Raw genomic sequence first — 12,745 nt, 5'->3', positions numbered from 1 at the left:
AGGTTGACCAATAATGAGGCTATTTGGGCAGTTTAAGAGAGAGATGATGGTGTTAATAGGAACGGAGAGGAGTGGGTGGACTCAATAAATATGTCGAAAGTAGCACTGACAGTTCTTGCTGACTAGTTGGTGTGGGAGACTTGGGGAAAGAGAAGAACCAAGAATGACGCCAATATTTTTGGCCAGGACAACTGAGTGGATGGATGCTGATATAAAATACACAGGAACTTCCTCTTTTTCCTGGAACCATGGAGGGTGCAGAAGAGAAGAAGAAGAAGGTTCCTGCTGTGCCGGAAACCCTTAAGAAAAAGTGAAGGAACTTCGTGGAGTTGAAGATCAAGCGTCTGAGAAAAAAGTTTGCCCAAAAGATGCTTTGAAAGGCAAGGAGGAAGCTTATCTATGAAAAGGCTAAGCATTACCACAAGGAATACAGGCAGATGTACAGAACTGAGATTCGCATGGCGAGGATGGCGAGAAAAGCCGGCAACTTCTACGTGCCTGCAGAACCCAAGTTGGCATTTGTCATCAGGATCAGAGGTATCAGTGGTGTGAGCCCAAAGGTTCCAAAGGTGTTGCAGCTTCTTTGCCTTCGCCAGATCTTCAATGGCACCTTTGTTAAGCTCAACAAGGCTTCAGTTAACATGCTAAGAATTGTGGAACCATATATAGCATGGGGGTACCCAAACCTGAAGTCAGTGAATGAATTGATCTACAAGCGTGGTTATGGCAAGATCAACAAGAAGCGAATAGCCCTGACAGATAACACATTGATTGCTCGGTTTCTTGGTAAATATGGCATCATCTGCATGGAGGATCTGATTCACGAGATCTATACTATTGGAAAACATTTCAAAGAAGCCAACAACTTTTTATGGCCCTTCAAATTATCTTCTCCACCAGCAGAATGAAGAAAAAGACCACCCATTTTGTAGAAGGTGGAGATGCTGGCAACAGGGAAGACCAGATCAATAGGCTTATTAGAAGGATGAACTAAGGTATCTACCATGATTATTTTTGTAATCTGGTCAGTTAATAAATGATGACTACTTTCAAATGGAAAAAAAAATACACTGGATGAGAAGTAGTTTTGAGAATATAATATGATAAGTTCCATTTTGAACATGTTTATTTTATTTTATTTTATAAGATTTTATTTATTCATTCATGAGAGACAGAGTGAGAGAGGCAGAGACATAGGCAGAGGGAGAAGCAGGCTCTTCGCAGGGAACCCGATGTGGAACTTGATCCCGGGGTCATTTCCTGAGCCGGAGGCAGATGCTCAACCACTAAGCCACCCAAGTGCTCCTGAACATATTGATAAGGTGCTCACTGGACATCGTAGTGGTGGTATGTGGTAGGCAATTGGCTAACCGTATCTCAAGTTCAGGAGGAAGATTTAGTTCAGAGTTAGAGATTTGGGGGATAATAGCAAGTAGTTGGTAATTGAATCCTTGAGAGAAAATGAGATATCCCTAGGTGAGGGTAAAGTAAGTTGGTGTAGTGTGAGATGAGAGATCTGAAGACAGTAACACTGAACAATACAAACATTTAAGGGCTGATCAAACAAAAGAGATTTGACAAAAACAAAACAAAACATCAAAAAAAAAAAAAAAAAAAAAAACCTGGGAAGGAAGCATGTGTGTCCCAGCAAAGAAATAAGACTGCAATTTCATAAGTCAGTAGCAAAGGGCTTTTCTAATGGAGGAAGCCTATCTCATTGGATGATTGATGGGGGGGGGGGGCAACAGAGAGGAATACAGTGCAGATGTGGCTGAGGAAGCCATAAATGCTACTGCAAGGTCTTTCCAGAAACAGGGTAGCACAAGAGTGAAGACTCATCGAGGAGACTCTTCTTCTTTTATTTTTATTTCATTATTTTTTAAATATTTTTAATTTATTCATGAGACAAAGAGAGAGCGGCAGAGACATAGACAGAGGGAGAAGCAAGCTCCTTGCAGGGAGCCCAAAGCAGGACTCGATCCCAGGACCCTGGGATCATGCTCTGAACCAAAAGCAGACGCTCAACCACTAAGCCACCCAGGTGTCCCAGACTCTTCTTCCTTTAATAAGAACAAGAATGATAGGACAAAGAGTGGGAGATGGGCTATTGGTAGCAGAGGAAGCTTGCACTGGATGGCCAAAACTTATTAGTGAAGTAGGAGTTGAGGTTTCTGCAGAGCATGCATGTGAGGAAAGGGAAAACAAATTAGATGGAAGAAAGAGTTGTGCCTTAAATGCCTCAAAGTTGCAAATGTCACCATTCCTGACAATTATTCACTTATAAGTGAGCTACTTTTAAGTAGTATTTGTGGATATTTAAGTGGTTGTACAACACATCAGTAAATCTAAAACATGTTAGAGTTGCAGGACTAGAAGATGCTGGAGATATGAGGTAGAAAAGTAATATTTTCTCATAATCCTCTTAGCATAATAAGACTGGTTTACACAGTCTAAAAGACTAAGTCTGGAGTGCCTGGGGGGGGGGGGCTCAAAGGTTAAGTGTCCAGCTCTTGGTTTCAGCTCAGATCATGATCTCAGGGTCCTGAGATCAAGCCCTGTGTCGGGCTCCATGCTAAGCAGGGAGTCTGCTTGAAGATTCTCTCCCTCTGCCCCTTCCCCTGCTCTCTCTCTCTCTCTTTCTCTCTCTCTATGTCAAAATAAATAAATAAAATTTTTTTAAAAGAAGAAGTCTGAGAGGTTATTCTTAGATATAATTAAATATACTGACATAGCTTTAAGGTTTAGCATCAATAATAAAAGTTCTAATTTTGATATAGTATTAATGCTCATAATAGATATCACTTAACGAATGCCTACTTATGCCAGGTCTGACACTTGTTCCACTTTATACTCAGTAGATTCCCACCAAGGCATGTATTCCTACTACCACCACCACCACCACCAGCACCCCCCGCCCTGGGGACTTTTAGCAATGTCTGAAGATATTTTTGTCACAATTTGGAGGGGGTAGTTGTGGATAGAGGCCCGTGATGCTGCTACATAATCCTACAATGCACAGGACAGGCTCCCACAATAAAGCATTATGCCACCCGAAATGTCAACAGTGTCAAGGTGGAGAAACCCATTGACATTAGGGAGAACTATACCTCCCTTGCTGGATTGTTGTGTGAATTACACAAAACGATAGGTATAAGTCTCTCTACTATAAATATAAGGAAATGGAAAATTGGGGAGGTTAAATAACTTGCCCAGGGTCACATGACAAGGTCTGAAGAAGAACCAGATTTTGAACCCATCTGCCTGATTCCAAAGTCAAATTTTTAAAAAAGATTTTATTTATTCATTCATGAGAGACACAGAGAGAAAGAGAGAGGCAGAGACACAGGCAGAGGGAGAAGCAGGCCCCATGCAGGGAGCCCGAAGTGGGACTCGAACCTGGGACTCCAGGATCACACCCTGGGCCAAAGGCAGGCGCTAAACCGCTGAGCTACCCAGGGATTCCCCCCAAATCAACTTTAAATCACTATATACATTGCCACTTTGTATTCAAAACACACAAACTACCATAAAACCCATATAACTCTTATGAGTAATTTGTCCTAAAAATGCCTTTGTTAGTACCCTAAAATCTGCATACCTCCAAAGTTTATGTAGGATCCATCTGTCAACTCTAAACCTTTTCCATCCAAGAATAACAGAATAACTTTGTCCTATAGAAAACAGATTTGAGTCAGGCGCATCAGATGTGTACATACCAACATTTTACCACTCATGGGTACCTTCCAACTGAAAAGCTTTTGTGTGATGGCCAGTTATGGATCCATTCTCTATTTCCACACAACGTCCCCATGATGAGATGGATTCTTTCTGGGCTTTATATCACAATTGGACTTCTGTGCTGACACCATCCATCACGCCAACTGCCCAAGTGCCTCTCGACAATCACTAGGCAGGAGCCAAACTCCAAGGTACACAAATACAGGTTAAAAAGTCCTTGGTGACTATGGAGCTTTGGTGGGTTTCTTTAGTTTGTTGCTTTGTTTTGCATTTGCTATTTTTGTTACAATGGTTATAGTGAACTTCTTTGGAGGACTGTACCAGCAAAATAAAACAGAATAACTGCAATTATCCCTAAAAGAGGTAGATTTTTGCAAAAAGCCTGACTTCCATATTGAACATTTTCCCAATTTGTTTTCCTCAGGGTATGAGTGCAAATAATTATATCGTTTATATCCTCTTCTCTTATGTACCTAAAGTGACCTGCTCATCGCAGTTTCCCCAGAACGCTCATATTGAAAACTGAGGGATCCCTGGGTGGCGCAGCGGTTTGGCGCCTGCCTTTGGCCCAGGGCGTGATCCTGGAGACCCGGGATCGAATCCCACGTCGGGCTCCTGGTGCATGGAGCCTGCCTCTCCCTCTGCCTGTGTCTCTGCCTCTCTCTCTCTGTGACTATCATAAATAAATAAAAATTAAAAAAAAAAAAAGAAAACTGAAATTCCACTTACTGGGAATCCCTTCAGTCCCAGGCAACAGCAATACTCTAGCCTTAGGTATTATCTGGAGATTAATAACTAATGCTGAAGAACAAAAGCTAATATTACTAGTATTTGTTGAGGTTCAATCAGAAGAAGGTTTAGTATCAGAATTCAACTTGATGAGTATTGATCATCATTTCTGGCCCTCACCTGTTTTTTTTCTTCTAAAGATTTTTGAAAGAGGAAAACTCCATCAAACCCTAATATTACATCAATAGATTGCTGGTGGGATCCTCTCACAGGATGCCATTTGTCAGCAAGCAAAGGACTCTTCACACTGTAACACAGTAGTTGTGGATTCCGGCTACCTATAAAATCACCTGGGAGGGGGTACTTCCAAAAAATCTGGCTGCCCAGGCTGCACACAAGACCAATTAAATTAGAATCTCTTGGGGTGGGACACAGGCAGCAGTGTTTTTAAAGCACTTCCAAGGGGTGCCTGGATGGCTCAGTTAGTTAAGCGTCTGCCTTCAGCTCAGGTCATGATCTTGGGGTCCTGGACCAAGCCCTGGTCAGGCTCCCTGCTCAGCCCTCTGTCTCTGCCTGCTGCTCCCTGCTTGTGCACTCTGTATCTGTCAAATAAATAAATAAATAAATAAATAGATAAAATCTTAAAAAAAAATAAAGTACCCCCAACTGTTAGGATATACAGGCAGGGTAAGAATGGTGTGGTAGCAATGAAGCTCCCTTTCTCTTCACTGTGCATGTGGCTTTTGAGGATATGAAGTGTTAGACACTTATACTGTATGACTGAGGGGTGCTAAAAGGGTCTCTGCTGCCCCTTTCTCCCCATCCAATGTTCCATTATCCAAAATGACACTTTTTTTAAAGATTTTATTTATTTATTTGAGAGAGAGAAAACACAAGTGGGGGAGGGGCAGAGGGACAGGGAGAAGCAGGCTCCCCAGGATCACAACCTGAGCCAAAGGCAGACGCCTAATGGGCTGAGCCCCCCAGGTGCCCCTAAAATGGCACTTCTTGAAGATCAACAGTCTTTCTCTGGAGATATATTAGCAAAAGCAGGCAGGAGCAGAAAACAGGAACTATTAAGTTTTGGAAGGATTTTTTGACTTCAGGAGGCCCTAATTCAACTGTTGGGAAAGGCTCATCTACCCTTATGCTTGTGTCTGTCCCATAAGATGAAAGACTACACAAGGAAAAATATTGTAAATCACAAAATGTTACCACAAATAGGCCTGATACCTAAAGCAAAGGTGCTCTTAACCCCTATGTGTATTGCAGTATTATTTACAAAAATAGCCAAGATATGGAAGCAGCCCAAGTGTCCATCCATACATGAATGGATAAAACACATACACAACACACACACACACACACACACAGTGAAATATTACTCAGCCATAAAAAAGAATAAGATCTTACCATTTGTGACAACATGGATGGACTCAGGGGGTATTATACTAAGTTGAAATAAATAAATCAGAGAAAGACAAATATCATATGATCTCACTTATACATGGAATCTAAAAAAAACAAAACAAACAACAGACTCTTAAATACAAACTGCTGGTTGCCAGAGAGGAAGGGGTGGGAAGAGGGGTAAAATCAATAAAGGGGATTAAGAGATATAAACTTTTAATTATAAAATAAATAAGTTGGCAAGGCTGAGAATGGGAGTAGAGCGGAGCTTCTGAGCAGCACACCGGGCCTCTCCTCTCCACACCTCGCTCTCGCAGCCTGCCCGCCCTGCTCCTGCTAGCCTGCTAGCCGCCCAGAACAACTTCCACCATGGCCACCTCCGCGAGTTCCCACCTGAACAAAGGCATCAAGCAGGTGTACATGTCCCTGCCTCAGGGTGAGAAAGTGCAAGCTATGTATATTTGGATTGACTGGACTGGAGAAGGATTATGTTGCAAGACCTGGACCTTGGACAGTGAGCCCATGGATGTCGAAGAGTTGCCTGAATGGAATTTTGATGGCTCTAGCACCTTTAAATCTGAAGGCTCCAACAGTGACATGTATCTTGTCCCTGCTGCCATGTTTCGCGACCCTTTCTGCAAGGACTCCAACAAGCTGGTGTTCTGTGAAGTCTTCAAATACAACAGTAAGTCGGCAGAAACCAATTCAAGGCATACCTGTAAACGGATAATGGACATTGTGGGCAACCAGCACCCTTGGTTTGGAATGGAGCAGGAATATACTGTCATGGGCACAGATGGGCACCCTTTTGGTTGGCCTTCCAGTGGCTTCCCTGGGCCCCAAGGTCCAAACTACTGTGGCGTGGGAGCAGACAAAGCCTATGGCAGGGATATCGTGGAGGCTCACTACCGACCTGCTTGTACGCTGGGATCAAGATTGCTGGGACAAATGCTGAGGTCATGCCTGCCTAGTGGGAATTCCAGTTAGGACCCTGTGAAGGAATTAACACAGGAGATCATCTCTGGGTGGCCTGTTTCATCTTTCATCATGTATGGAAGACTTCAGAGTGATAGCAACCTTTGATCCTAAGCCCATTCCTGGAAACTGGAATGGTGCAGGCTGCCACAAACTTCAGCACCAAGACCATGTGAGAGGAGAATGGTCTAAAGTACATTGAGGAGTCCATTGAGAAACTGAGCAAGCGGCACCAGTACCACATCCGAGCTGCGATCCCAAGGGAAGCTTGGATAATGCCCAGCGCCTAACTGGATTCCATGAGACATCCAACATCAATGACTTTTCCGCCAGCATGGCCAACCATGATGCTAGCACCTACATTCCCTGGACTGTCTGCCAGGAGAAGAAGGGTTACTTTGAAGACCGTCGCCCCTCTGCCAACTGCAACCCCTTTTCAGTGACAGAAGCCCTCATCCGCACATGTCTTCTCAACGAAACTGGCGATGAACCCTTCCAGTACAAAAACTAAGTGGACTAGACTTGCAGCCATCGAACCCCTCCTAATTCTCCATCCTGCCTCCGTGTTTGCCCCTCTCTTGACTGTCCTAATAGCTATAACTCAAAGGGCAGAATGTCAAGGTCTTTTTTTATGCCTATGCCCAGTTAATATCTCTTGCTTTCTTTGGCCAGGATAGAGGGGTTACATTCTTAATCTTTTTACACGCCCCCCCCTTTTTCCCCTGTCACTGAAGCTGTCTAGTACATTAGTAGAGAGGAGGTGGGGAGACATAACCACTGTTCCCATTTAATCAGGTGTGTTTGTCCAATAGGGGTAGCTATCCGAACACAGAATAGTGTTTGTGAAGGGAGGGGGAGGGCTCTTTCTTTGAGGTAGCTGAGTGTTGAGCGGGGGAGGGTTACTTACTCTGGGGTTAGGTTAGGATTTCCCCTCCTGGTGGGAAGTTCCACTTCGTATAAGGTTATAACCAACTTTCTATTAAAAGTGAGACTTATGAGAGAATCAAGCGGGAATATGCCTCCTGTCCTCCTGGTGCAGGGCTTCCCTTACCTGGGGCGAGATGGCCCTCACCTGAAGACAAGCTCAGCGTAAGGATGGATTGACCCACCTTAGCAGAAAAAGTTTTTTTTATTTTTAAAGATTTTATTTATTTATTCATAGAGACACGGAGAGAGAGAGAAGCAGAGACACAGGCAGAGGGAGAAGCAGGCTCCACGCAGAGAGCCGGATGTGGGACTCGATCCAGGGTCTCCAGGATCACACCCTGGGCTGCAGGCGCCGCTAAACCGCTGCGCCACTGGGGCTGCCCAGAAAAAGTTCTTATTGCTTGGTCCTCCATTTATAACACAAAGCACAGTAATATTTTTATATTTAAATGTAAAAACAAAAAATATATATATATGGGTGTGCAGATATGTGTATTTTTTTTTTTTCCTAAAGGAGGAAAACATTCTGGTCATGGAGAACCAGATTTGAGGTGACTAGTCTGGAAATAAGGATCTCCTACTGAGTGGAGACTTGGTATTCCCTCACTGCCACTATAGGGCTCCCATGTGCCCTGCCCACCCTTCTGCAGGTGGGGGCAGACACTGGTCAGTTAACAGGTGGAAAGCATGGTGTAAAAGGAGGAGTCACCTGAGCCCCGTGGCTTTGGTTTAAAAGACACATATGTACACAGAGGTTTAGAAATAGAGTTGGCTGGTCAACTTGAATGTTATTATTGGATTATTGACAAAGGATTATTGGAATTATTTTCTGATGGGACTAGCATGTCACTAAAGCAGGCCTTGTGATATATTAAAATTTTTTGAAAAGCAAAAACTAAAAATAAAATAATCACAGAGATGAAAAGTACTGCCTAGAGAATAGAGTCAATATTATAATAACGTTGCTGTATGGTGATGGATGGCAACTACAGCGTAGATGTAGGTTTGTATTCACCTCAAAGTCTACCTCTTCGATAATGTTAGAACATGTTGGTACTAGAAGAGAAAAGAAGACAGCTCCAAAAAAATCCAACATTTTGAAGCAAATTGAGCTCATAGTGGCCTGTCCAGATTATAAGATATGGCAAGAAAGTTTCCCACTCTTTGCGTCTCTGATTCAATAAGCTCTGAGTAATGATTGGAGCCGGGGATGCTGTGTAGCAGCACCTCACCCATGACATCACCGAGGCGGTCACTCTGCCTTATAGAGCTGCCCCCAAATTTACTTCCCCTGAAATTCTGCAGTGAGAAACATTCCTGAAAGTATTGAAAAGTGGTTAGTATTAAAGTTCTTGCTAGCCAAAAAAGTAAACTTCTTATACTAGAAAGTCCCAGCCAGAACACAATATCCTAGCTTCATTCTCTAGATCTTTAAAATGGTTGCCCCAGCCAACCCCCACTATTTTCTCACTTCCCTTCCTCTGTCTCTCCTTCCCCTTTCCCTCCCTGTCTGTCTCTGTCTCAGTCTCCTCTCTCTCTCTCTCTCTCTCTCTCTCTCTCACACACACACACACACACACCACTGTTGGAAACCCATTTAAACCTTATCAGCCAAGACCTTGCCAGTGATTATTTGACAGCTAGCCGAGAGCAAGACAGGTCTCAGGGAGGAAGGGGACAGATACTAGGAAAGCAAAAACGTTTTAGGGGATGAAACTGAATAATGCTCACAGTATCTGGGGCCACTGATTTTTCCAAAGGAAGAGTCAGGTTAGGAATGAAGGGTTACATGTATAAATAAAGATCAGTCTGGCAGCCATGTATAGCTTTCATTCAAGAACAAAGTCTTTCCACTGCATTTTCTGTGTGTGCATGCACGTATGATGTCATTGAGCTATTCCATACCTCTTGACCCAAGGGGCAATAATCAGATCTCAGGAATACCATTGAGTTTTCTAGGCTATTAAAGAAAAATTCCATTTTTATCATCTCTGAATGATAAAGCTCAACATTCCTAAAATAGTTAGCTTAAAGCAGCAAAAGTCTGGATCTTTCTCAAATTTAGAAGACAAATAAAATTGAAAACACGTACAGTGTCAGTTAGGCATTTTGATGGGTTTGCAGCTAGGCAAGACATAGTTCAGGAAGAGCTGAATGACCAAAATTGGATTTTAAAATGTTTCACCCTTACGGGAATCTTACTGAGAATATTACAATAGGTCTGCCATAAAACATGGTACATTCATCTTTGAAATAGTACAGAAAAAAATATGGAATCCCAGTGAATACTGATCCTTCTGGAATATCAGTAGTTTTTTAAATTTTTATTTATTTTTATTTATTTATTTATTTTTATTTTTGGAATATCGGTAGTTTTAAGGAATGGAAAGTCAGAGCACAAACTGTTTTGGTGCTGGAATGAGAAAGAGGGAGCAGACCAACTTCATATCTAGCCCCATTTGGTTTCATTGGTTTTATCAGGAATGTTGGTCAGGAAGCATGCTGAGAGTGAGGATTTAGAGAAAAAATGTGCTGTGTCTATAGAGAGTAAAATGCTGAGTGGGTTTGATTCCAAATTCACCACAGGCCAGGAAAAAGATTGTGCAAATCTCTGGCCCCTGTTGCTTACACATGGCCTAGGCCTCACTTTCAGTAGCTGCATTTGCTTTTCAAAGAACAGGGTCATTTTCTCAGCCCACACTTCTCATTAAGTTCCAAACACTTCCCTAGGATATGAAACCTCCTCTTTCTCTTTCACCATTCCTAGCAAAGCCAGCTTCTTCACACAATACTGAAAGGGGCTGCTCTTTGGTGCTCAGACAGGATGTGCCATTGATATATCTTGCTGGGACAGCCCATAAGCATTTGTCTGTTGGTGTCTCATACAAATGTCAACTGTTTTGGCCCAGACTGAATGAAATGATTTCTATAAAAACTGTGTGATGTTTTCAGCATTCACTCAAGAAGAATTTACTGGATACTTAGTCTGTGCAAGGTACCAGACTAAGCCCTAGAACAGGAAGGGGGGAGGGGGGAAGAGGAGACACTGCAGGAAATGTTGGAAAGATAAAAAGATGAACAGGCAGCAGGTTCTGCCTTTAATAATAAGAGCGAATATTTATTCAATAGTTAATTTGTGCCAGGCACTGTGCTCACGGCTTTACATCAATTAGATACTTTCTACTTTACAAAACTACTATACCCTCTCTTATAGGTGAGTTGGGACTCAGAGAGTCGAGCCCAAAGTCACACAGCTAGTGATGGGCTCAAGGTTTGAGTCTGATCTATTGGTCTATTTGAGTCCAGAGCCGGAGTATATAACCACTATGCTCTAGCGCCTTCAAAGACTTGATGTCTGGTTAGGAGACAAAACAGAAACACACACAATGGCCTCTAATAAAAGACACGATGTGGGAAGAGACATAAAAGATTCAGCAAACTATTACAGACTCAGGAGTAATTAATTTTCAGGAAGACTTCATGGATGGAGCAAATATTGAACTGGACCTTAAATGAAAAGTAGGATTTTGGTAGGTGGAAGTGAGAGAAAGAGTATTTCAGGTAAAGGAGTTAAGTCACAGAATGACAAATACAATCTAACAGGAGCATTACATGTATCACAGAATAGAGGGTCTCAATTAAAGCACTATAAAGATTGGCACCACAGGGTGCCTGGGTGGCTCAGTCAGTTAAGCAACTGACTCTTGATTTTGGCTTGGGTCGTGATCTCAGGGTCTTGAGATCAAGTCCCACTTTGGGCTCCATGCTCAGCAGGGAGTCTGCTTGAGATTCTCTCTCCCTCTCCCTCTCTCTCTTTCTCTCTAAATAAAATAAATAAAATCTTTAAAAAAAGGTTGGCACCCCATTTTCACATAGCTTGAACACCAAGTCAGAAGTCAGGAATTTTTTCTTTCTGAAGTCAGTAATGGTTTTGGCACAGACAAGTGAGATGATCAGATCTGTGATTTGGAGAGTTTCAGTGGCACCTTCAATAATGGAAGGGATATCTCAATGGATTAAAGGCCAAAGACCTGTCATGTGTCTAGAGATATTGTCTAGGCGAGGGATCGGTGGGAGCGTGAACCAGGATGTTTTCATGGGCAATGGGGGTAGAACCAGCTACCCTAAAACAGTTGGTAATCAGGGCAGTTGGTAACTGACTATGAAGGAAAAGGATGGTTTAAAGGGGATGACAATATTTCTACCCTGATTGATTAGGCAGTTTATTGTGCCCCTAAGACAGGGGACGCAGAACAGAGTAAATTTGGAGGTGGGAGGAGACCTTGAATTAGGTGATTTGTAAGAGGCTATGCAGTAGGCAGTGGCTAGTCATACCCGAAACACAGGGAAAAGGCAAGAAGGTAGATATAAGAGTCACCCCCCGAGAGAGGATCTAGTCTGAACAGAAGTGAGACTGCTCAAGGGGAATATTGTTAAATGACAAAATTATTTCTGTTTCTGACAATAGAATAAGTGTATGGAGAACACTCTCTTAATAAAGAATGCCTGCTTAGCCTCTGCCCCAGCAAGTGCAACATTGAGGGGGAAAAGAGTACCTGGAAATCTGGATAAAATATATTCCATGTTGGGGCACCTGGGTGGCTCAGTCAGTTAAGCATCTGCCTTGGGCTCAGGTTATGATCCCAGCGTCCTGGGATTGAGCCCTGAGTCGGGCTTCCTGCTCAGTGGGGAGTCTGCTTCTCCCTCTCCCACTGTTCATGCTCTCCCTCTCTCTTTCAAATAAATAAATAAATAAAATCTTTAAAAAAACATGTTCCATGTTGTTTTTAATTTTTTTAGGATTTTAAGAAATTTATTCACTTGAAAGAGAGATATAGAGTTAGTGAGAACATGAACCGGGGCAAGGGTCAGAGGGAGAGGGAGAAGCAGCCTCCCTGCTGAGCAGGGCACCCAATGCAGGGCTCAATCCTAAGACCCCGGGATCATGACCTGAACCAAAAGCAGA

At 42.9% G+C, this 12,745-nt stretch overlaps 2 pseudogenes; both read left to right on the top strand.

Moving 5' to 3' along the window:
- Positions 1-245: 245 nt before the first annotated feature.
- LOC112908437 (large ribosomal subunit protein uL30 pseudogene) lies at positions 246-1,034 on the top strand (annotated as a pseudogene).
- Positions 1,035-6,221: 5,187 nt separating this feature from the next.
- Positions 6,222-7,456, top strand: LOC112908439 (glutamine synthetase pseudogene; annotated as a pseudogene).
- The last annotated feature ends 5,289 nt before the right edge of the window (positions 7,457-12,745 follow it).

Source organism: Vulpes vulpes, chromosome X (genome assembly GCF_048418805.1).
Source record: "Vulpes vulpes isolate BD-2025 chromosome X, VulVul3, whole genome shotgun sequence".
In the NCBI taxonomy this organism is placed as follows: domain Eukaryota; kingdom Metazoa; phylum Chordata; class Mammalia; order Carnivora; family Canidae; genus Vulpes; species Vulpes vulpes.
Note: the sequence above shows the minus strand (reverse complement) of the source record. Positions and strands in the feature narration are given on the sequence as shown.